This window comes from Rhinatrema bivittatum, chromosome 2 (assembly GCF_901001135.1).
Source record: "Rhinatrema bivittatum chromosome 2, aRhiBiv1.1, whole genome shotgun sequence".
Taxonomy (NCBI): Eukaryota; Metazoa; Chordata; class Amphibia; order Gymnophiona; family Rhinatrematidae; genus Rhinatrema; species Rhinatrema bivittatum.
In genome coordinates, this window is record NC_042616.1 from 228,034,682 (window position 1) to 228,058,279 (window position 23,598).

At 40.6% G+C, this 23,598-nt stretch overlaps 1 protein-coding gene across 10 annotated transcripts in view; it reads right to left on the minus strand.

Annotated features, from left to right (window-relative positions):
- Positions 1-23,598, minus strand: part of TBC1D5 (TBC1 domain family member 5) — a 1,653,915-nt gene that overhangs the window by 1,443,296 nt on the left and 187,021 nt on the right. For 4 of the 10 annotated variants that reach the window (XM_029589266.1, XM_029589265.1, XM_029589260.1 and 1 more), the window contains one exon: positions 17,172-17,222. The gene's annotated coding sequence lies outside the window, so the exon portion shown is untranslated. Of the gene's footprint in view, positions 1-8,855; positions 8,953-17,171; positions 17,223-23,598 lie in introns of all 10 variants that reach the window. The other 6 variants (XM_029589269.1, XM_029589262.1, XM_029589268.1 and 3 more) reach the window with 3 other exon arrangements.

The window sequence follows — 23,598 nt, forward strand, 5'->3', positions numbered from 1 at the left end:
TGGCTTGCAGGTGGGAAGTGTCCCTGCGCTCCGGAGCCTCCGTTCCCGCCAGCCTTAGAGGGAGCTTCGGGTGACACTGGCTTCATCATTGGGGTCCTTCTTTGCCTGGACTTATCCTGCGCTGTCCCGTTCTCCTCGTGGTCCGTGACCGGCCTGCAAGGGCTGTGTAGGGCGCGCAGTGGGACAGGGTGGTCCGTGACTCAGTCCCGCGGGTGGCCTGAGTAGGGCGCCCTGAGAGACAGTGCCAATGTCCATGCCTTGTGTTTTGCCTGTTTGGATGTCAAGTTCCTTGCCACGTCCGTGATGCCGATGCATCAACCCAGCTGTTGTCAAGTTCCTCTCCCGGATGCTGTAGCATCAACCCAGTTGTTGTCATGTTCCTTGTCCGGATGCCGATGCATCAACCCAGCTGTTGTCAAGTGTCTTTGTCAGGATGCCGTCGCATCAACCAAGTGTCTTGTCTGCGATGCCGCCGCATTGACCATAGTCTTGTCTTCATGTCAAGGCCTCCGTCTGCCCTCAACCTCAGGCCAGGCCTGCTGCTCGCAGCAGGTCCAAAAGGGCTCGGAATGGTTGGAGGACCATTCAACTTCCAACATCCTTGGATGTTGGCCTTGGGAGCTTGCAGGCCTGGCAGAGGGTCAGCCCGTCAGACATGCAGAGCCACTGTCAACCCTCGGCTCGGCCCTGAAGGTCTGGGCCCGGGCTGAGGCCCAAGGGCACACTAAACCACCAGAGTTTGACAGTTATAGATATGCAAAAGTATGATTTATGAGATGAGAGCGACTTTCTGAGAACACTTTTTGCAAAGTCTTCAATAACCACTTTATTCCTAGCAAGAGAATATTGAAAGATAATGGACTTGCACTGCATGATATTTTAAATAGCAGAAGAAACATTTCTAAAAAATAGTTTTTTCTCCAAAGACTTAGTGACTGATGATTAAACTATGAGCACTTCAGCAGACATAAGCCATAAGCTTCATCAATACAGTCCAAGAGCCAAAATATAATGGTCCATTAAGTGAGGAATTTGAGTTTTGGTTTTTTTGCATTGTTTGACGTAAGATCCTGTGATTGATTGTATTCTCAATTCCAAAGGATCATATTGTGGGGGCTGCATAGAGAGGCATAACCAGCAGGAATAAGGAGGTGATAATGCCAATATACAGGTCCTTGGTGACACCTCACATGGAATATTGTGATCAGTTCTGGAGACTGCATCTCAAAAAGGATAAGGACAGAATGGAAGCAGTCCAGAGAAAGGCAATCAAAATGGTGCAGGGTCTGCACAGAAAGACACTGGTCTACAGCCAAAATGCTTCTGAAATGAATGTAGTTAAATTTTATTAAATATGGGTCACTAAGAACAAAAATGATGATTGAAATTGTTGATTCACTTTAATTTGCAAGATATGCTACAGGGACAGTATATACAACCTTTGACTTGGGAATTGCAGAGGACAAATGAGTTAAGAAGGGAAAGGATCTCAAATTAAACCAGAAATGACTAATACACATCTTTGAATCTAGGAATTTACTGCTGTTTCCTCTGCCAATGGGATAGTCATGTGGAGAGATTTCCACTACATCAAGAGACTGGCCATTTTTTATTTTATTTTTATTGAATTTTCACATTTATAACAGAACATAATTGTTCTCAGAAAAATCAGATACTATAAAGAAAGTTCAATAACATTTAGAAATATACATCCAAATTTGGACAAAGTGTATCTTAATATTATAAGAAAAATTAAGGAGAACCAAAATGTACAGGAGCAGTCATAAAAGGAAATTAACCCATATGTGAATACATAACTGCAGTATAGTATTTATCCCATACATTACCATTTCAAAAGCCATGCCCCCCATGGAATACAGTTTAGGAATGTGAGTCCAGATATGTTCGAAGTTGATTAGGATCTGTAAATATGTATTTAGTGTTTTGATAAATTAATAAATATTTACTCAGAAAGCGAAGGTTAAACTTAGCCCCCCTAGATACTACTTCACTTTTCATCACTAGAAACTTTCTTCTTCACTCCTGGGTATTTCTTGTAATATCTGGAAATATCCAGATTTTCTGACCATGGAAACAGTGAGATTGGTTACGAAAATATATTCTCAGCACCGAGTCCCTCTCTGAAATAAATACGAAGGAGACCAGAAGAGTGGCTCTTGTTTCAATTACCGTCTCTTGTGTTAGATCCAAAACTTCAGATATATTCAAAGACGAGGATGATACTTGTAATTGCTGCTCAGTTTTCACTTCTTTAAATGCAGGAAGATAGTATATTCTGGAAATTGCTGGTATAGCTTGTTCTCGAAATTTCAGTATTTTCACCAAATAACTCTCTTGGAGGGACCAATTTCAACTTTGGAAAATTCAGTATCCTTAAATTTGGTCTTCTCATCGCATTCTCTATGCTCTCCACTTTGTTAGAATAAAGAGACTCAGATTTTATGAGATTAATCTGAACCGCTTCAACTCCTGTAATTTTCATATCCATTTCTTTCATTGAAGAGTCTATAGAGAACTTTAGTTTCCAAGTTCTGTGCTTTGAGAGTATTCTCTTTCAGCATGGTTATTAATGCATTTATCGCTTTATCCATCGATACCAGAACAGTCCAAATAGTATCTAAAGAAATAGTTTGAGGTCTAATTAAAGGAGAATTACAAATTACACGTACCTCTGGGTCTCCTTTTCCTTCTTCCATGGGGTTACCACCGCTGTTGTCATAGAATTGTTCCTCCACTAATGGGCCCGTGGAACCTTGCAGGGTAAGGCTCTCTGAAGGAGCCGGTGTACCACTGTTCCTTCTCGGGGCATCAGTTCTTACAGAGGCAACTTGTTCCTCCACCCACTTAGTGGTAGCTTCATCCAAAATTCTTGGGGTTTTAAACGGTGGTTTGGGGGCCAACGGCGCTCCTGGGCTGAGGGATGTCTCTTCAGTCTGGAAGCTCGGCGTCTGCTCCTCGTCGAAGCTTCCTGCGGCTTCTTCCACCGGTATTGCCTGTATGGGTCCCACAAGCAGCGTCTCAATCCGGGGATGTCTAGTATCCAAAATCAGCGTTGAGGTAGTAGAATCTCTCACCTTTGCCTTTCTTTAAGTATGCGGCATTCTCAAGTCCAGGAAATTCAAAATTGAGGAAATAAGGCAGAGTCAGGAAATCCCACGGAGCAAGAGCGTTTGCGTGTGCTTTATACGGCGGCCATCTTGGTCTCTCTTACTCAAGAGACTGGCCATTCTGACAGTCATTGGAGACTGGGAGGAAAAGTGTTCAGCATCCATCACTTGTTGAATTAACAAAGATTTTGTTACCACGCTTACACATCAAGCTGGATCTGATGAAGAACATTTTCAAGGCCATGGACAAAACTAAAGCAGCCTTTAATTACCTAGGTGGTAAATTTCCAAGGTTAAGTGAAACTAAGATAAAGGAAGATATCTTTGTTGGCCCTCAGATTTCTGAACTTCTTCGAGATGATGCATTTAACCATGCACTGCATAGCAAGGAAAAGCAGCGTGGAAAGCATTCCAGTTAGTGGTAACACATTCTCAGAATCAAGACAATCAATTACAAGGAGTTGGTGGAAAACCTCCTCAAGTTATACAAAAGGCTTGGCTGCAACAATTTACTAAAGATACATTTTTTGCACTCTCATCTAGATTTTTTTTTACACCAAATTATGGAGCAATGGGCATGGTAAGAGATTTCACCAGGATATTGGAGCAATGGAAAAATGGTATCAGGGCAAATGCAGCCCATCAATGCTTGCAGACTAGTGCTGGACAGTGGCAAGAGATGTTCCATTTAATGAACACAAGAGACAAGCCAATAAAAGTAGTGTATCCACTGAATCAAGAATAAACTATGTACATATACAGTGGATTGCAAAAGTATTTGACCACCTAAAAGAGCCAGAAGATTTGTGTAGACTACAAATAACACTTACACAAATTGTTCCATACAGTATGTTTATTACAAACCAGTATGCTCTAAAGTAAATTTTCAAAGTCACAATTCATTTCTTCTCTGCATTTTTTATAAAATAAAAGATGAAAATTGCTGTTGTGTAAGTATTCAATCCCTTCAGATGAGTACTCGGTAGAACCACCTTTTACAGCAATAACAGCTTTAAGTCTGTTGGGGTAAGTTTCTACCAACTTTGCACACTGTTTGGGAGTGATTTTTGCCCATTCTTCCTGGCTGATTTTCTCCAGGTTAGTTGGATGATACTTAGGGACTGCAATTTTCCAATAGTGCCACAGATTCTCAATTGGCCTGAGATCTGAAATTTGACTTGGCCATAGTGGCACATTCACTATTCTGTTGCTTTGGCTGTGTGCTTGGGATCATTGTCCTGTTGAAAGGTGAACTTTCTCACAAGTTTTAGGGGTTTTTTTTTAGCAGACTGAAGCAGGTTGTTTTGCAGTATCTCCATGTATGTTGCACCACCTATCCGTCCTTCAGTTTTAACAAGATGGCCATTAAGGAAAATCATCCTCACAACATGATGCTGCCAACCCCATATTTATTGTTGGGTTGGTGTCTGCTTTGGTTTGTGCCACACACAGCATTTTGAATTTTGGTCAAAAAGCTCCATTTTTGTTTCATGTCACCACAAGACCTTATCCCACATTTTAGCTGGGTACCCTCGATGCTTTCTGGCAAACTCCAGATATGCTTTAATGTGGTTCTGTAGCTCCTTCAAAGTGATTGTTTGCCTCTCTGTGGCTTCCCTCACAAGTCTCCTTCTTGCTCCGACACAGAGTTTTGAGGGACAGCCTTGTTCAGGCAGTGAATATGTGGTATGATGCAGCTTCCATTTCCTCACAATTGATCCAACAGTGCTCATTGGGATATTATTTTGTAGCCTTTTCCTAATTTGTACATGTTTATAACTTTATCTTTAATTTCCTTAGAATACTCTTTGGTCTGCATTTTCACAGCTTTTCTTCAGTTTCAGTCTGACCAACGGTACTGGAATTAGAAAGTCTTTTATCCAGAAAAGCTAATCTTTTTCTTTCTTTTTTTTTTTTTTTTTTAATTAATGGTTCACATGTAGAGGCAAATTGTAAGACAATTGTTAGGACTGTATCTTTCATCTGTTTAAACTTGGAGCTTCTACAGCACAGTGGTTAAATACTTATGCAAGCACATTGTTTCAGTTTTTAATTTTATTTTACAAAAAAAATGCAGAAAAATAATGAATTGTGACTTTGAAAATTTACCTTAAGAGCATATTGGTTTACAATAAGCATACAATCTGGAACAATCTGTATAAGTATCATTTGTAATCCACACATATCTGCTGACTTTTTAGGGGGTTGAATACTTTTGCAAGCCATTATATATACATAATAGTTTTTGGCTATTTGTTTCACAGAAAATGTATTTCTATAATTCTTTTGCTGATTTAATTTTTAAAGTATTACAAAAACAGGACAGGTGAAATATTATGTATCCATAAATACACAAAAAGACCTAAGTTTACAATATATGATTAAAATTCTACTATTTATGCAAAAGACAGGTAAAATGTAAATATGGAAACAGTAGCTAATTAGCTGGTTTGTCATTTTTTAATTCAGCACATCTACAATAAATGGCACATTTCATTGCTGAAACAGACTTCTATAAATGTGTATAGTAGTATAGTCAGACGAGACTAAAGGCCTAAATATGTATACTTTCAAAGAAAGGAGAGACAGAAGAGAAATTATGCAGATTTTCAATACATGAAAGTAATTAATGATGCACAAAAAATCAAATCTTTGTCAATGGAAAGGAAATTGCAAAAATAAGGGTCACGATATGAAACTCAGAGAAGATTTAAGAACAATATCAAGAAGTGTGGTGGATTCATGGAATGCCCTCTCAGAAGAGATGATGAAAGCTAGAATGGCAATGGAATTCAGAAGGGCATGGGACAGAGGATCCTTACTAGCTAGAGCAGTGGTTCTCAACCAGTGTGTCGCCAAGCACACGGTGTGTCACCACATTTCCCGGTCCCCCGCTGACTCAGCTGCTCCCCCTACCCGAGCAAAATAGGTCCTCCACCCGGGCTGAAAACGCTGATAGCCCGGGCGGAACGTGGTAGGACAGCTGGAGTCAGCAGCACCGGCATGCTCTCTTCATCCCCCCACCCCCCGGAAGAGGAAGTGGTGAACAGTGGGTGCGTGCGCGGGAAGAAGAGACCATGCTAGTGCGGGCAGCGTCGGCCGAAAGAAGAGAAGAGAGGCGCAGCCTGAGGAATGAGCAGAGCGGCTTGGAGAAAAACAAAGAACAACATCAACCCCCGCGGCCAATGGGACGCCTTTCTCCGCGAGGGCTGAAAATGAAGGTGGTTGCTGCTGCCTTTAGGGTTGGAAGTGGAAGAGGCTGCTGATGTCGCTAGTTAGGGGGTGGGGGGGAGAGTGAGTGAATGAGCAAGCATATGTGTTTGAGGTGCTGTGTGTGTGTGTGTGTGTATATATATATATATATATATATATATAAGTGAGACAGCATGTATGTGAATGACTGAGGCCTGTATATGTGAAAGAGTATGTGTGTGATTGAGAGCCTGTGTGTGAGAGATGGCATGAATGGAAGTGCATGACTGAGAACCTGTATGTGTAAGTTTGTGATTGAAAACCTGTTTGTGTGAAAGAGTATGCGTGTGAGACTGAGATCCTTTGTGTGTGTGAGAGATCATGTGTATGTCTGATTAAGAGCCTGTGTGTATAAGTAAAAAAGAGAGAGCATGTGTGTCTGTGTGTGATTGGGAGTTGGTTTAGGTGAGGGAGCATGTGAGTATGTGATTGAGAGCATGTGTGTAAACGAGAGAGCGAGCGCATGTGTGTAACCATGTGAATGAGAGTCTGTGTATGAGAGAAAAAGACAGCATGTATGTATGCGATTGAAAGCCTGTGTGTGTGTGTGTAAGCGTGAAAAGATAGCATGTGTGTAAATGTGTAATTAAGAGCCTATATAAGTGAGAGAGAAAAAGCATGTGTATATGTGAGTGATTGAGAGCCAGTGTGAGAGAGAGGGAGGAGAAAGTTGCAAGCAAACCATCCCTCCTCCTGCTAATTCAAAACAATCTCAGGGCACCTGGATATCAAACGTTCCCAGGTATGCAGAGCAAAGCATTTTTTGTATCTTTATTATTTTTCATTATTGGGCCTTTGTGTCTGCTATTTTGAAATATTTTATTGGTATCTAGAAAATTTTGTTTTGTTTTTAATTATTGGATATTCCATTCATCAGCTGTTTCAAAATAATCTGTTCTTTTTGTTAGTATGGTTTTGCTGCTATTGATTTTATATTTCTTGATTTGTTTTATAAGGATGGGTGATATTTATCTTTTTCCTTTGTTACACTGCATACAGAGACCCTGGCTTGTTGCAGTTTCCAGTTCAGTTTTTGTCTGCATGCTTCTAGCTATGCGTTTTGGTCTCTTTATTCTTTGTTAGGTGAGGGTCAGCACATGTGATTCAGATGAGGTTTTCTGCTGGTGTGTAGTTTCTGTGTAGAGCTCTATAGTATCCCCCTCCCCTGTTCAATGTATTTTCCTCCTTGCTGTTACAATGTAAACCAATATGATGTTGCCACGAATATCGGTATAGAAAAGTTTATAAATAAATAAATAAAATAAATATAGGATCCTGGCTTGTTCCGTTTTCCTAACAGGAGATATATTGATATCTTAAGACCTGGTGTAATATTTTCAGTGTTGCCTTTTCTTAAGTAAGGTGTTTACTGTTTGAGTACTGGAAATTGGTGCTGTTTTGGTGTGGGATGTTTACTATTTATGCAATTTCTGTTCAGACAGTATATATATATTTCCCTTGTGTCATTCTTAACAATAAAAATAATACTGGGCCTTTATTTTATTTTTTTTTTTTATTTCCGCCGTGAATTGTAATGAGCAGTGTGTCACCCATTGAGCGTGGTCTGTCAGATGTGTCATGATGGGAAAAAGGTTGAGAACCACTGGGCTAGAGAATATAAATGAAGAAATGGGGAAACTTCTGTTGTTTATTATTAAAGGGTTATCAAGCAATATGTTATGACTGAATGTTAAAGTTTGAATAAAAAGGTTATATTATTATATAAAGGGTGGTAGTGGTGTATGGAGAATGATAATTAGATAAAGGTCACCTATAAAATTGATGGTGATGCCTTCCTCCATTTTTGGTCATCATCTTTTTTTTTTTTAGATTTTGTTATATTTTCTAATCCCCTTTGACAATTATTATTAATCTCTGAATAATTGAATTATTGTAGTCATTTATTAAAGATTGTGTACTACAGTACATATTAAAGTAACTTGTTATACCTAAGTTGACATTTCTGCTTGGGGATAACCTGCACAGAGTAACAATTACTACACTAAAAAAAAAAATTTAAAAAGAAAACAAAAAAATCTTGCTGGGCAGGCTAGAAGAACCATTTGATCTTTATCTGCTATCATTTACTATGTTAGCAAAGTAATGTTGTAACATCTAGGCTGAGACTTGGGACTGAATTCTAGGTTAAAGTTTAAGAACACATAAGAAGACTGGGCAATTATCAGCATAAAGATGTTAAAAATCAATGATATTTTACTAATTAAAATTTTTTTGTGACCACAAAAGAAAAGGATGGGATCAGAACCATTTAATCAAAATCAGAAACAGTGAAGTGGGAAAAAAAGAAGAATAATTTAATCAGGCTTGCACAGTAATGCCAGTGTTTAGTCTAATCCCAATGTTTTTAAGTGCACAGGACAAACTCCAGAAAAACTTAATGAACAGGATCCTTACCAGATAGATTTAATGCATTTGCAGGGTGTATTTTTTTCTTATTTATTTAGAAACGGTTACCTTAGCTAACAGCTGCTACTTCCCACAGGACTCTGGTTGTTTCTAAGGCACAGCCTGCTCCCAAATATATACTCACACCAGGGTTTCACATTTAATTCTGTAAACGTTGTAATAAATTAACAGAAAATGTGTTATTTTCACACATTTGTTCCATGTTTTAATATTTGTTAATAAATTCTTTTGTACTTTGTCACCACCTCTATCCACCTTTTATAAAAATGTCTTTTTAAAAATTGATAATTGCAAAACAAGTCTACTTGAAGTAAAGCTCGGTTATGAATTTTAGATAAATATGAAATATGTTTGTGATATGAAACTTGCCATTTTCAATACTATGAATCAAATCCATACATGCCTGGAATACAATTCCCACATTGGATTTATGTGCTGGGAAGTGTTATATCAACTAGTCTGAATGATAATTTGGCCCCTGCCAATCCCTAAATCTTTTCTATGCAGAACAAATATCTAATAAAGCCATGTTTGTTTTTCTTACAAAAGAAAGCAACCCAGTCCAGTGCAAAGAAGCTTCATTATACAACCATATAGGGGAAAATCATGTTTACCTCATTAACAATTTATAAATAACTTGCACCCTTCTGGCTGCTCCTCCATTCCCCACAAGCTGCAATCAGACAGCAGTTCATAGAGAGCAAACTAGACACAGCATACACAGGGTCTTTCATTTTCAGTTTACACCAATTTTCACTCATAAATTCCCAGATTACTCCAAAGTGAATAATTAGTTTAAACCGATTTATACCCAAATGTTTTGAGGCTTGAACAACTGTTGATGCAGTGTTTTAACAGCTTCCAGAAACCAGTGCAAGTAGAACAACTTGCTGTATTCAAATCCTGCATTCCCCATCCCCCCCCCCCCCCCAAGCAGCAAATATATGCTTCAGACCTTTTCCCCCGAGAGAAGCTGCACAGGCTTCCCCCAGTGCATGAAGATGAGGTCATACAGAACTGAGCCTGCAGGGCTCCTCTTGGCTCCTATAGGAGAGCACAGCTAATGTCTGGAGTAGGGTTGGGCTGCAGATTTACTGCTGGAAAAGGCCTGGAGCAGAAGCACTGGATACTGCACAGTTCTGCAGTCACCACCTAAACACAGACAAGCAGCTACCTCCAACCAAAATTTCCCAGCAGTCTCTCCTTGGCTCTGCACACACTCAGAAGTGCAGTGCAGGGCTGTACTGCAGAGCATGGGAACATGAGCATGGTGTCAAAAATGAGAGGAGGAGAAGCCTGGAGACACCACAGCCGGTAAGGATCAATAATGTTTGGGGGAGGGAGATTTTGTGAGGGGGAAAGAGGGGGATTATGTGAAGGATTATTAAGCAAAATTGCTTACCTGTAATAGGTGTTATCCCAGGACAGCATGATGTAGTCCTCACATATGGGTGACGTCACTGGACTGAGCCCTATCACGGAAAACTTTGTCAAGGTTTCTAGAAACTTTTGACTGGCACACTGAGCATGCCCAGCATGCCATGATCCCTCGAGCCACAGGGGTCTCCCTTAAGTCTCGTTTGTAGCAATAAGAATAAGCAAAAAATAAAATAATAAAACGTTAGGACCCAACTCCGTGGGGTGGTGGGTCGGTTTTGTGAGGACTACATCCTGCTGTCCTGGGATAACAACTATTACAGGTAAGCAATTTTGCTTTATCCCAGGACAAGCAGGATGATAGTCCTCACATATAGGTAATTAGCAAGCTACAGGCTGAGTCATCTTTGTGTTGGATCAACAGCGTACAACTTGTGCAACGGGCACAACAACTGGTGTACTGTTGGAAAAAATGAGACAGCCTGAAATCACAGCAGATTGGATGCGGAAGGAGTTGGGATTATACTGGAAATAAGTTCTTTAAGACAGATTCTCCAAAGGCTGAATCTTGTCATCCTTCCTTGTCCAGGCAGGAATGAGCTGCAAATGTGTGAAGAGAGCTCCAAGAGGCATCAATGGCTTTTCTAATCGAGACCTTTTCGGTGACGGCTCGATGATCGAGGGCGCTCCGGGAATCAATCAGACATCGGGAGTAGAAGTACGTCGATGGGGGTGGCGATGTTTTTCGAGATGCTTGGTGCCCTTTTTCTCAAGCACAGAGGTCGATTTTATCGATGTCTGAGATGGAGTCGGAGATGAACGGTCACCGCTTCCATCAGCGCAACGTTTGGTTCTAATAACTAACTTTTTTGCTGCTCCAGCCGGAGACGACTGTGTCGATGTCAATGGAAGTAACTGTATATGGAAGAGATGTTCCATCTTCTCGAGACGTGTTTGTCTGCTTTTGGCCATCATTTCGGTACATTGTGGACATGTGGATACATTATGTCCTTCGTCCAAACACAAAACACACTCAACATGCGGGTCGGTGATGGACATGGTGCAAGGGCAATTCGGGCATTTTTTAAAACCATATGCCATTTTGAAGGCCGGACAGCCATCGATGGCCTTCTGACAAGAAAAAAGTGAGAAACGGCATCGACCGAAGAAAAAATGAGTACTCACTGATCGGTGGAAAAAAGGAGACCACTATGAAGGGGATTAAATTTGAGAATTTTGAACTTTTTCCATGAGGAAAATTAGTATGTGAAACAATCACGCAGGGCTCCTTCATCGCAAGGCTAACTGCAACGTGGAAAAAAGAAAAATGAAGGGAGACCCCTGTGGCTCGAGGGATCATGACATGTTGGGCATCCACAGTGGGCTCAGTGTGCCAGTCAAAAGTTTCTAGAAACTTTGACAGAATGTTTACCGTGATAGGGCTCCGTCCAGTGACGTCATCCATATGTGAGGACTATCATCCTGCTTGTCCTGGGATAAAGAAGGGGAGATTCTTGTAAGAGTGAGAGGAAAGGAGATCTTCGGAAAGGGAGATAATGAAAGAGTTAAGGAAAGTGGGAGAAAAAGGAAAAATGCTGGGGAGCAAGGGAAAAAGATCAGGATCATCTAAAGAATCATTAGAAGGGAGATTATACAGCTGGGTTGGAATGGAATAGGAAAGTGGGAGGCTTCTGACCACCAAAATAAATTACAATATTCTCCAGGAAAAATTATAAAAAAGTTTTGCCACTGATATTCTCCTTTTTTGTTTTTGTCAAAATAAACCCTGATAAATTCCTGGGAAAAATTAAAAAATATATATATATATCCTACCTAATAAACGAAGGATGACCGATGTGCCGCAAATGCGCAGTAGAGACCAGCTCTACCACGCATGTGCGGGCGAGCACGTCGGTCTGAGCCAGAAAAAAAGAAAAAAAATGGCGGCGTCGAGTGGCAGCGGCGTCCAGCGGCAGGCTGGGCAGAAGGCCTGTCCCTTGGCCTTCTTAGCCGGCGGTGCCATGATTTGTGCACATGGAGTGACTCAAAACTCGTCTGTGCGTGATGGTATGCGCACCAGGAGGCTTAGTTGTGTGCTCCGGGTGCGCCGACAATGTGCGTGCAGGATGCGTAAGATGTGTACGCAGGCAACAACTTTGTGCGACTGGTTGAGATGTGCACACCGCTGTGCGCCGTGGCATTTGTGCGGGCCACTATGTGCCCGGCACCGTTAAGCATGTCGCTGTGTGTGCCGCTGTGCGCACAAGTCAGTTGTGCGGACAATACAGCGGTCAAGGGGGGGAAATGGCGCTGATGAACATGCGGGCAAGATGGCGACCCCTCCCCCCAGAGGGTCTCCACGTGTGTGGACCCTCGCACCGGATCGGGGTCTAGCTCGGATGGAACTGCTCAATCCAATTTAACAGACGCCGGAAGGGACGATCTGTGCGGCTATTCGAGCCTCGAGACCGGAGACTTAGAAGAGGTTTCTACCTTACCAGGTCTCGGCATTTCCCGGTCTCGTGCCGGGCAGTCTCCAGCTGCAGGGGGGAGAGGGAATTACCTTCACCGCCGCGCTCAATTCTGCACCCGCTGCCTCTCAGCCACTCTGGGTGCTAAGTCCACGCCGGGAGCCAGCTACCGGACCAAGGCTTACCTCTGAGGGATCTCAGAAATCACCTCAGGAATTCTCGACTGGGGGAGGGACCCTTAAGTATCACCGCAGGAGAGTGGGGCTCATCTTGAGGTAAATTTTCTTTCTTCTTTGTTTTAAAATTGCTAACACTATTTTAGTGTTTGGAAGTGTCCCTATCTGCTTTAGGAGACTGAGAAATACTGAAGAGCTAAGCATGCTGCACAGGTATATGTAGGCTGATGTCAGCTTTGACATCTGATTCCGTCTCCCATCTGCTATCAGGAGGGGCGTGCACCGATGCTATTCCCAGTTTATCTACAGTTTGCCCAGTTGAAATAGGTCCTCCAAACCCCCCTAGTTTAATATCCTTCACTCCCCCCAGTTAGCCCCAGTCCTTAAAACCCCACAGATCTGACCATTTTTCTTTATTTAAATTTCCACGTCATCCATAACATGATCAAGGATAAAAGAGGTAGAGATGTGCATTCGTTTTAGACAAATAAGATAATTTCAATGTAATTGTCTAATTTGTCCTGTTTCAGGAGCGCCCCAAAACAAACAATAGTTCGCCGAAATACAGGGAAAATTTGAATTTTGGGTTAGTGCACACTAACAGGAAATTAGTAAAATTAGCGAAATATGAAAAAAAAAAAAACCCAAAACGTGAAAAAAACTAAGTTAACCACAAGAAAAACGAAGTACGAACCGATACGATATATATAACAGATACACATCTCTAAAAAGAAGTACTTTGTTTCAGTATTCACAGAGGAAGATGCCAGAAATTATATTCAAAAGTGATGATTCAGAGGAATTGAACAAATCTCAGTGAAACTGGAAGATGTACTAGGGCAAGTTGACAAACTAAAGAGTGGCAAATCACCTGGACCAGATGGTGCACGTTCCAGAGTGCTGAAAGAACTGAGAAATGAAATTGCGGCCCTGCTATTGTAAATTTGTAAACTATCAATAGCATCATCTATGGTATCTGAAGACTGGAAGGTTGCCAATGTAACAACAATTTTTAAAAAGGGATCAAAGGGTGATCCAGGAAATTACAAACCAGTGAGGCAGGCAAAATGGTAGAAACTATCATAAAGAACAAAATTGCTGAACATATAGATAAGCATAGGTTAATGGGACAAAGCCAACATGGATTTAGCCAAAGGAAGTTTTGCCTCACAAATTTGCTATATTTTTTTGAAGGCATAAATAAACGTGAATTAAGGTGAGCCAGTTGATATAGTGTATCTGGATTTCCAGAAAGCATTTGACAAAGTCCCTCATGAGAGACGTCTTTGGAAATTAGAAAGTTATGGGATAGGTAGCAGCATCCTATTGTGGATTGCCAACTGGTTAAAAGTAGAGCTAAATGGTAAACGTTTCCCAGTAGAAAAAGGTGAATAGTGGAATGCCCCAAGGATTGTGAGAAATTGCAAGAGGACACTGCAAAACTGGAAGACTGAGCATGCAAGTGGCAAATGAAATTTAATGTAGACAAGTGCAAAGTGATGCACCTAGGGAAAAATAACCCAAATTATAGCTACAAAATGCAAGGTTCCACATTAGGAGTCACCACTCATGAAAACGATCTAGTTGTCATCGTTGAAAATACATTGAAATCTTCTGCTCAATGTGCAGTAGCAGCCAAGAAAGCAAATAGAATGCTAGGGATTATTAGGAAAGGAATGGAGAATAAAACAGAATATCATAATGCCTCTGTATCATTCCATGGTGCGACCTCATCATGAGTATTGTGTTCAGTTCTGGTCACCACATCTCAAGAAAGATATAGCAGAATTAGAAAAGGTACAGAGAAGGGCAACCAAGATGATAAAGGGGATGGAACAATTCCCTTATGAAGAAAGGCTAAATGGTTAGGACACTTAAGCTTGGAGAAGAGACAGCTGAGGGGAGATATGATAGAGGTCTATAAAATAATGAGTGGAATGGAATGAGTAAATATTAATCAGTTGTTTACTCTTTCGAAAAGTACAAAGACCAGGGGATAAACAATGAAGTTACTGGGTAATACATTTAAAACTAATAAGAACATTTTTTTACTCAATGCATAATTAAGCTCTGGAATTCATTGCCAGAGGATGTAGTGAAAGCTATGGGACAGATTTTAAAAGATTTACGCGTGATGGAGGGTTTCGCGCACCAGGCCTATTTTCAAAAGGCCTGGCAGTGCGCGTATTGCCCCGGGACGCATGTAAATCCCCGGGCTTCAAAAAATGGGCAGGGCAGGGGCGGTCCGTGGCCAGAGGTCTCTGCAGGGCCACTGGGCTGGGGGATCGCATGCCGGCAGTCGGCCAGCAGGCGTAACTTCTACAACAAAGGTACGGCGGGGGGAGGGTTCGCTCCGAGGCCATTCCAATACATTTTTTTCCTTTGTTGTTCTACCCACTTTCAGTCTCATATTATGACTGCTGGTTCTAGAACTTCTTTTCCATTTAAAAGTGGTTTCTTGTGATTTTTTTTTTAATACTTCTTAATTATTTGAACGTCTCCATCATGTCTTCACCCATCTCCTCTAGGAGTATATCAGATCAACATTCAAAGCCTTTGTCCAATTAACTTTTGGAGTTAACTGGACAAAAGCCAAGATTTGAATATTTCTCCCTGCCAAGTAGATAAATGTTGTACACACAACTCACTGTGTCCATAAAATTTATTCCAAGAAACGCTGCTGGAGTTGTTCCAGGGGCAATGCTAAACTTTAGCCAGTAAGGGCACATATCTAGTACCATGTGCCTAAAATTGCAGGCATAAGTTTTGTCAGAAAAATAATATAATAATAATAATTATTATTCATTTGTATAGCACTACTGGTCATGCACAGTGCTGTACAATGGTGATAAGAAGTCAGGTATGATAAGTCCCTGCCCCAAAGAGCTTACACTCTAAGTGGACACTTGAGGCAATGGGAGATAAAGTGACTTGCCTGAGGTTACAAACAGTGTTAATGGGCAAAGTGGTATTTAGATCCTGGTTTCTGTAGTTCACAGCCCATTGCTCTAACCACTAGGCCATGCTTCCTCCCTTAAGTTACCTGAGTAAAGTTCTGCACGTAACTTTATCTGGGTACATTCAGTGGAAGACTTATCCAGTTAAATCCCACTGAGTATTCTAGATAAAGTTACATGTATAATCTTACTCAAATAACTTACCCACCTACCAGCTCTCTGAATATTAACCTGAATGTTTTGAAATTCTTAGGTTTCTTCTCATAAATCTTATGATGCAGGCTCTGCAGCAGATTGATAAATCAAAACTAGATTGATCCTAACCTGTCTATATTCTTTAGAAGGGGCCATGATACTCCAGATGAGGTTTTACCAATGATTTATAAAAAGGTATTAATATCTATGTTTATTATGCTGGTTATCGCCCTTGCTGTATTCCCTTTAATTCCTTTAGATCTTACCACTGTTGTGCAAACTTGAGAACAAGAGATAGGATCACTTTCAGATTCCTCTGCAATAAGGTGTACATCACAATTCACCTTAGATCATGCACTGCTCTCAGATTTCTATGGCCTAAATGCAGGACTATGTACATTTTTTTGTATTATATCACAACTTTTTTTTATTTTTCTGTCCTCACTCATATTCCATTTACACATCCTTATTCATATATTTTCAAATATACAATTGCAGTGAGCACAGCTAATTCAATATACAAACACAATAGTGCACAGTATGTTTACTGTAATTTTATATTTTTGAAGCTGAGTTAGATTTTGAGATTCATTGAAAATCGCCTTGCTTTAAATTAATATGGGTCTTTTCAATGGAAATGCTTTTGCCTTAGAGCAAATGCTTTAATTTTGAAGAACTTAGAAAAAAAATCAAAACTAGTCAGTAACAATGCTGCATCTGAAAGCAATAAACTCAAAATTAAGCTATAAATAATTTAGAACATGTCATGAAAAAACATTAATAATTCAACAGATAAATAATTTACTAAATAATCAAATAAATAAAGAATGAAATACATAAATAAATCAGCAAATAAATAATTCCACAAAATAACCTAAACATTAAGTCATTAAAACAAATGATAAACCTGCAAAACTAATATGACTTTCAAAACTCTGAGACTTATGAACAAAGTTATAAACTAGTTCAACCCCAAACTACAGGAAAATATTTTTCACTGTCACTGATAAAATCATAATTGTACTGCATGGATATATGGTTTCAAATTTTACAACTACAGTATCTTCCTTAGTAAATTATTAACAAATAATATGCATTGAGCACTATGTTTACCACCATTTTTACCTCTTCCTTCCTATTTCAAATAAATGGACAATGTTTTTATACCGCTCCATTAAAAGTGCTTACATTAACTGATGCAGCCTTCTCTGCAGTTTTCTATATTTTCATCAGGTGCTGCTGAAAGAAAACAAGAATAGTAATCTCAGTTATTACAGCTGGTATATTATTCCTTCATAGATCCAGACATCTTATTTAAAAATATGGCAAAAAACATTTAACAACTCTACAAAACAATATGAAACAAACATTACAGTAAACAGAAAGACTAAAATGTTCAGAATTGTATTTAGTAGGATGATTTCAAGTAGACAGAGGCTTATATATTACATTTAAATCAATGAATATCTGTGATTACTGCACAAATTCAGATGTGAAGAAAGTTCAAAAGCACAAAATATTTTACTAATAACTGTTTTGTTTCTTTAGAGATTTCAGGCCTTCAAATAATATTGAGAAAATCACTGAACTTGTGTTACCTGAGTGAACTGCCAATTAAATTAGAATATTGCACTCCAAATGCAATTCTAACACTGGAAAAAGTCAGAACTCCTAACCTCATAAATTAACTTTCAGATTCCAACTTGTTTAATGTACCAGATTACCATTTACTATGGCTTAATTCACTTTAAGTGAAATTCTTGCAGTATGCTATATTAAGGAACATTAAAAATTATGAAAAGAGACTATTTTACTCATACTTTGAAGAACAGCTTGAAAGAACTGGAGGAAAATTCCACATCATTTTCTGCATATACAATTTTATGTTCAGTTTGCTTGCACCAAATTTTTTTACTTTTGAGGAATTGTTTAGAGTCTGACAGGTAAGATTCAATGTTTAAAAAAAAAAATGCAGTTATGCCTTTGGGGTGCAAAAACCCAAGGGAGCAAAATTCTTCTGGGCCCAGCAGGATCTAGGGGTGATCATATTTAATGATCTTAAGGTGACAGTAAGACAGAAAGAGGCTTGAGTGCATAGGAAAACAATAGCCAGCAGGAAAAAGGAAGTGATGATTCTGTATAAGTCTCTGATGAGACCTCCTTTAGAGAACTGAGCACAAGTCTGGAGACTGCACCTTCGAAAGAATATAAACACAACAGAATAAGTGGGAGCAGCTATTAAAATAGTCAAAGGTCTTCATCATAAAGCATTTGGGGCAGACAAAGATCTGAACACACATAACCGATAGGAAAGGAGCGAGGAGAAATATTTAAATACTTCCAAGGAAAAAATGAACAGGAGGAAGGCTTCTTTCAGTGGAAAGCAAGTCTTTTTACCGTAAATTGTTTTCTGTAGTTAGCAGAATGAAGCAGCCATTACATTATCCGGCAGCACTGAACAGACCTCTTTCTCTTAGCTAGTACAGCTTTTGCTCTATTGAACATGTGCAGAAATTCCCACTCACATGTTGTCTTATGAGCTCCCTCAAATCAATTTGAGAACTAATTCCAGCTAGGCAGATGAATCTCCAGGGAGGCAGACAAGTATTTAGTATGGCTAATTCATCCTGCTATCTAGAAAAAAACACCATTTACAGTAAGCAAACTTGCACACTCCATCAATAAGCAGGACTGAATTAGCCATTAAATGTAGGGAGTTCCAAATTGAAGGTTGCAGTAGAGCAATCTGGACCTCACTGTTGAGAGTACACTACACAAAATTGTTTGTCCCAATTTACTGTCTCTCTTGGACAGATTGTCCAGACAGCAGCGGGACACAAAGGTTTATAGTGACGACCATGTTGCAGCTTTGCAAATATCTTCAAATGGCATGGCTCACAGATGAGCTACTGATGTCACCTGGCTCTAACTTGTTGAGCCTTGATTATGTCTATAATGTGAAGGCCTGCTAGTGTATAGCAACGCACAAAGCAGTCTGCTAGTCAGCTGGACAATTTACATTTGGCTACTGCCATGCCCGGTCTATTAGAATCATAAGACCAAATAGTTGCAAAGCCTGACAATGTGGCTGAGTCCTTTTATAGTAGACCAAGGTACTTTTAAAATCTAAGGTATGAAGGGTTTTCTCACTTTCATGTGAATGTGGCCTCAGGAAGAACCTAGGTAACACAATGGCTAGATTAATATGGAAAACTGAACCTACTTTTAGTAAAAACTTGGGGTGGGTGCACAGCACCACCATGCTATGGAAGAACTGCATATAATGTGGATAATGATCTAAAGCCTGAAGCTCACAGACTCTTCTAGCTGACATTACTGCAACAAATGGCAGCATTATCAGTTGTGCCAGAACAACATTTAGATTCTAAAGAACAGGTGGCATCTCAACTGGAGGTTTAGTATTCCATAAGTCTTTTATGAACTTTGAAACTAATGGATGAGTGGAGATTGGCTAACCCTTGAGAACGGTGAGCTGCTATGGCACTGAGATGAACTCTTACAGATAAGGTGCTATGTCCTGAAGCAGAAATACAGAGTAAATAGCTCAGTAAATCTTTGGGATCACATGTGAATGGATGCAAATTACATCATGTGGAGAACTGTTTCTATTTAAATCCATAGGCTCTCTTAGTTGATGGATTCCTGGCAGACATTATGTCTTCTACCTCTGTAGGATCTCCAGTTGAAAAAAAGACCCTAGAAGCTTAATCGCAGCTGGCAAGGGCTTTGTTTTTTATTTTTTTAATCTCCAGAGAACAACTGTTAAAATTTAAAAAATGCAGATAGGAAACCAACACTTCCTCTATTGTGGTTTATAAAAAAAAAAAAAGAAAAAACAGAACAAGCTACAAAGCAATGGCAAGTTGCTCTGTCTTTACAATCACAGACAGGCCCTCATATATTTCCCATTTATCATTAAAAGATTACATGACCAATCATTGCTTTATTCTTTTGATTACCAGTTTTATCACATCCTTAAATTTGTTACCATGCAGTTGGTCTAATCACGGATCTAATCAGAAATCTGCACCCAATCTTATTTCCCATCTACTTATGTCCTAATGCTAAAGCAACACCCATCCGGCCTCCATCTTAAGTCTCATCCACCATTTCATGCTTAAGTTGACATGTCCTTAGATGCCATTTTAAAGAGATACTAAAATGGTGGGTGTCTTAAGCAATACCAATGCAATACCTCTTGATGTTTTTCAACGTAGCAAACAGCAAACACTGCATTTTCACTTTGACTAAATAACCTTATTCCTTGATTTCAACACAATCCATCATCAGATCTTAAGACTGTACCAATATATATAGTAAACAATTAACTGGCTGAGCTAAGCAATAATAAATGTTCCACTGCATCATGTTCTGCATAGTTGACCTAGATGGAGACCCCCCAACACCCACAAAATAAGGGTCTTTCTACTTTAATTCCTTCTTGGATAAGGACAATTCAGCATAAGCACTCAATATCCAAGCTGTTAAGTTGAGGGAGGGAAAGCTTGGATGAAATATTCCCTCATCTTGAGTTAATAAGGATAGACCCAACTCAAGAAAGAACAGAGCACTGCTGGATAGCTGTACCAGATACATGAACCGAACTTGTCTGGGCCATGCTGGAACTATGATGATCAAATGGACCTGGTCGTTGAACACTTTTGGCACCATTCTAGCTATCAGTGGAATTGGTGGAAAAACATACATCAGATCTGCATTCTAATCAAGCAGAAAAGCATTCTGAGCTGGCTTGGAAAAATGAAGCAAATCTTGTCTAGTTTTCTGTTTTTCTCCCAGGTAAATAGGTCACTTGCTGGAAGTCCCTATAGACTGAATAGTCTTCTCAGCTGCTGACTGCTGCAGAGACCATTTATATGGCTGAAAAACTCTGCTGAAGCAATCTAACATTTTGGAGATCTCTGGAAGATAGGTCACTTGCAGGACAGTTTGATGTCCGATTACCCATTCTCATATCTTTATTATTTCTTGATCCAGAGTCCATGACCCTGTGCTCCCTTGCTTGTTCACATAGAACAAGCCAATTTGGCTCTCACTTTGAATGAGTATGCTCTTCCCCTGAAGAACATGTGAATGAATGCCATTAGAGCATATCTGATTGTTCTCAGTTCTAGGAGACTGCTTTGCAATAACCTTTCTATGAAGGACCATGTTCCTCAAGTTGCAAAAGGTCTTGTGTTGGCCCACCCGACATTTTATGAAGGCATCCATTGCCTAGGTAACTTAGTGAGGAAACAGAGATGAGATTCCTCCCGAAGAATGTAGGGATGTAGACATCAGTGTAGATCTTGTTTCATTTCCTGTGAAATGCTCACTTGAGTTACCAGAGGCTCCATTGGGAGCAGAGACCCCACTGAAGGAGTTGTGAAAGTGGGCTAATGGAACTATGCAAATGGCAGCCACTATGTGTTTCAGAATGACTAGAGCTTCTCTGGCCATTGACTGATCCGTGTTCAGCAGTTTGAACACCAGGGATCTGAGAGCATTTTTCTGATCTAATTGGAGGAAGCTTTTTCCTGTTGAGAATCTATCCACACTCCAATGAGTTTGATTTTCCATGAAGAACTCAGAATAGATTTCTTAAATTTACTAGGGATCCTAGAGATTGTAGCAGTTGAATGATTTTTTTCAGGGTGATTAGCACACCTTCCTTGCACCTCGCTGTCACAAGCCAGTCGTCCAAGTAAGGGAAGACTCAGATGCCCTGTCATCACAGATGCGCTGCTACTGTGGCCAGCCACTTGGTGAAAACCCTCAGTGCTGCTGAGAGGCTGACTGGTAAAAACACTGTACAGGCAGTGGGAAGCGCCCAACATGAAACGCAATTAATGTGTTGCGTCTGTCAGTCTCAGATGGCTTCGACCTCTGTGCCTCACCTTTCTTCCTTCTCTCTCCTCAAGCCTTTGGAAGATGGCTGCTGATGCGTCTTCATGCCGCTCTCTCCGGTGTCCCCGGAATGGCAACGGGGACGGTGTTCGCCATGTTTCTCCTGAGGGCCTCCTAGGGTGCGCGCGAGCACGCCACCCATGTCTTGATCCACTTCATGGCGGGAATATCGGGGGTGTCCCCGCCAAGTGATGTCATGCCATCCGGGTATTTAGCCTGCCCTTCGTTTACTAACAAACTGAGTTAGCAAGGATCGTGAATGGATTAGAACGCCTCCGGTCTAAGCTGCTCTGCTGCTTCCTTGCTGCCGCTGGAAGCTCTCTCTGCCCTTCGGGGTCTTTCATCTCTAACCTGGGTACCCGATCCTCGGGGGCCCTTATGCTTTCTTTCAGGTGCTCGCTCAAGGGCCTGCTCTCCCTGCCTTGGTGCCTGCAATTCAACTACTTCTGCCTGCCAGGACCTCCATCAATACAGCTATCTACTTCTGTGAGTAATTTAACCTTGTCAGTCTGTCTCACCTACAGTTCAGCGCTGGGCGTCTGCGTCCGGGACTTCTTCTACTACCTCGCGCTGCCTACCATCTATTCAAGTGTGGGACTGGTCTCCTCTGCTGAGGACCCCTGGACTGCTTCCACTGGATTACTCTGGCCAGTAGCTCCAAGCTGTATAATAAATACAAATCCTCTGTCTGCATGTATAGAGTCTAGCCTAGTACTGCGGTTCCTCACAGGGGTTCTCCCTGTGGGAGTGGCCATTACCGCAGTACCCAAGAATATACTCCAACACCTCAAAACCGTAACATAATGCCAGTAGGAGGGATGGGTAGGATTATGAGTGTAAGCATCCCTTAGATCCAGAGTGTGTATCCAGTCCTCCTCTGGAAGAAAGGTAGGATTGTGTGGAAGGAATTCATTTTTAATTTCTCCAGGAGAATATGCTTGTTTAGGCTTCTTAAATCCAGGATAGTCTCTCTCCTCCAGATTTCTTGTAAACAGGAAAATAGTTGAAGTAGAAGCCTTGGCCATGGTGATAGGGAGGAACTGATTCTATCACCTGCTGTTCGAGAAGCGACTATTTATAGGCAGAGTTGCATTGAGTGAGACAGATTCGGATTGAAGGTTAAGCAATGAGGTACTGTGGGACGCAGGGAGAATGCAAGCTGTATCCAAACTCCACAATCTTGAGAACCCATCAATCTTTGATGATCATGTCCCACCTTCTCCAGGTAGTGCTGGATTTGCCCCCCTACTGGAGAGGATGATTGCTGGGTTTCAAAGATGGTCAAATACTTGGTGCAGGCTTGACTGGATTTAAGTTTGTTTTGGTTGAGGGTGTTCACACACTCAAGTGTAAATCACAAGTTGTTGCTACTGCAGAAGTAGAGATGGCATCCGATATCGTTGGAATTTCCAGAAGGGGTGTCTCTGGTAATATGGACTTTTAAAAACATAGTAAGTGCACCTTGCAGAAGACTGTTGTTCTTGTTCTACAGAGAGGGACTTAACTGCTGCATGATGTGCTTTTATTGGATCAACTGTTTCTGATCACCCGGCATGGGACATCACAGACATTATCATGTAGACTACTGATCCTCATCCAAGCTATACAGTGCTCTCCAATTGATGCTGTGGAGGTGTATGCTGTGGTATAAAATGCTTCATAGAAAGATCAAATAAGATGGTATATACAC